This window comes from Mustela nivalis (genome assembly GCF_964662115.1).
Source record: "Mustela nivalis genome assembly, chromosome: 15".
Classification (NCBI taxonomy): domain Eukaryota; kingdom Metazoa; phylum Chordata; class Mammalia; order Carnivora; family Mustelidae; genus Mustela; species Mustela nivalis.
This window is the reverse complement of record NC_139034.1, coordinates 41,735,617-41,738,159: the sequence shown is the minus strand read 5'-3', so window position 1 is coordinate 41,738,159 and position 2,543 is coordinate 41,735,617. Positions and strand designations below refer to the sequence as shown.

Here is a 2,543-nt window from a genome sequence, read left to right as displayed (position 1 = left end):
ATTATATATGGAATCAATTTTTAAATGATTTTTTTCATGACAGTTTGTATGCTGCAATTTTACTGAATCTATTCATTAGTTCTGGCAGTGTTTTGATGGATTTTTTAGTATTTTCTTTATATAAGATGATGTCATTTAGAAACAGAGATAGTTTACTTTTTTATTTCTCATCTGAATGCTTTTTATTTCTTTTTCTTCCCTAATTCCTCCTAGTACTACATATTGAACAGGCCTTTACTTTGCCCTTACTTTCTGGGGAAACACAAGGAAAGAATAGGGCACAGATACATTGAGACCTTCAGAAGTGGCAGAGTAAAATCAAAGGATTTTATGATCCACCAAGAAGATTGCTGGGCCAGTGACCAGGATCATATGATAGACTGGTAGGAGGAAGAGAGGGTTATTGTGGAGCTGGGTGTGGAAGTTATGGAGGTTTTGATGACTATGGTGTTTATAATAATTATGGCTACAGAAATGATGGCTTTGATGACAGAATGAGAGATGGAAAAGGTATGGGAGGGCATGGCTATGGTGGAGCTGGTGATGCAAGTTCGGGTTTTCATGGTGGTCATTTTGTACATATGAGAGGATTACCTTTTCGTGCAACTGAAAATGACATTGCTAATTTCTTCTCACCACTAAATCTATTAAGAGTGCATACTGATATTGGAGCTGATGGCGGAGCAACAGGAGAGGTAGATGTAGAATTTGTGACACGTGAAGATGCTCTAGCAGCCATGTCTAATGATAAGAATAACATGCAACATTGGTACATTGAACTCTTCTTGAATTCTACTCCTGGGGGCTGTTCTGGAATGGGAGGTTCTGGAATGGGAGGCTATGGCAGAGATGGAATGGATAATCAGGGAGGTTATGGATCTTTTGGAAGAATGGGAATGGGTAACAATTAAGTGGAAGATATGGTGGTACTCTTGATGGCTTGGGTGGTTATGGCCGTGGTGGTAAAGCCAGTGGCAGTTTCTATGGGCATGGTTACTAAGGATTCCCCAAAGTAAGGGCATCCTTACTTTGTTCCTGATCTTAGAGGAAAAGCTCTCTTTCACTATTGAGTATGATGTAAACTGTAAGCTTGTCATATATGGCCTTTATTATGTTGAGGTACATGACTTCTATACTGTTTGTTGAGAGATTTTTTTTCTTTTATTCCATGAATGGACGTTTTATTTTCTCAAATGATTTTTTGCATCTATATTGAGATGATTGTGTGATTTTTAGCTTTCATTGTGTTAATGTGGTATATCACATTCATTGATTTGGGTATTTTGGTTTTTTTTTGTTGTTTTTTTTTTAAAGATTTTATTTATTTATTTGACAGAGAGAAATCACAAGTAGATGGAGAGGCAGGCAGAGAGAGAGAGAGAGGGAAGCAGGCTCCCTGCTGGGCAGAGAGCCCGATGCGGGACTCAATTCCAAGACCCCGAGATCATGACCTGAGCTGAAGGCAGCAGCTGAACCCACTGAGCCACCCAGGCGCCCTGATTTGGGTATTTTGAACCATCCTTGCCTCCCAGGGATGAATCTTACTCAGTTGTCTTGTATAATCATTTTTTTTAATTAATTAATTTTAGGATTTTATTTTATTTCCTTCACCGAGAGAGACAAAGCAAGAGAGGGAACACAAGCGGGGGGGAGGGGGTGGAGAGGGAGAAGCAGGCTTCCCGCTGAGCAGAGAGTCCAGTGTGGGGCTTGATCCCAGGACCCTGGGATCATGACCTGAGCCAAAGGTGGACGATTAAAGACTGAGGCACCTAGGTGCCCCTTGTATAATCATTTTAATGCTCTCTGCATTTGGTTTGCTAGTACTTTGTTTAGTTCTTTGCATCTATATTTATCAGGGTTATTGGTCTGCGGTTTTCCTTTCTTGTAATGGCCTTACCTGGCTCTGGTATCAGTGTAGTGCTAGCCTTATGAAATGAGTTTGGAAATATTCCTTCTGCTTTAGATTTTTGAAGAGTTTGAGAAGAATTAACATTAATTCTTAAATGTTTGGTAGTATTCACCAGTACAACCACCTGGTCCTGGACTTTCTTTTGTTGGGAAATTTTTGATTACTTATTTAATCTTTTTCTTTGTTATTGATCTGTTTATATTTTCTATTTCTTCATGATCCAATTTCATTAGGTTTTTTGTTTCTAAGAATTTTTTCATATCTTCCAGATATCTGTTAACAAATCAATTTGTTGATGTATAATTATTTATACTAGTTTCTTTTGATCCTTTTTATTTCTATCCAGTGTATTTTAAGCTGATAACAACTTAAGCTTAATCACATACAGAAACTCTGCAATTTTACTTCCCTTCACCACACTTTATGTTATTATTGTCATGGTTGGCTTTGTTTTATATTATGTATCCATTAACAAATTTTTGTTATTTTAATTATTATTAACTTTTTTGTTTTTTTTTAATTTTGTGCTAAATTAAAAGTAGTTTATGCGGTATAAATCTCTTTAAATTCAAAAGTTTGGATCATTGGGTTTTTTGAATCTGGATGTCTGTTGCCTTCCCTAGAGTTGGGAAAA

General features: G+C 37.1%; 1 pseudogene across 1 annotated transcript; it reads left to right on the top strand.

Annotated features, from left to right (window-relative positions):
• Positions 1-342: 342 nt before the first annotated feature.
• Positions 343-1,000, top strand: LOC309849191 (heterogeneous nuclear ribonucleoprotein H3 pseudogene; annotated as a pseudogene). The gene has a single exon. The product of its transcript is annotated as a heterogeneous nuclear ribonucleoprotein H3 pseudogene (transcript).
• The last annotated feature ends 1,543 nt before the right edge of the window (positions 1,001-2,543 follow it).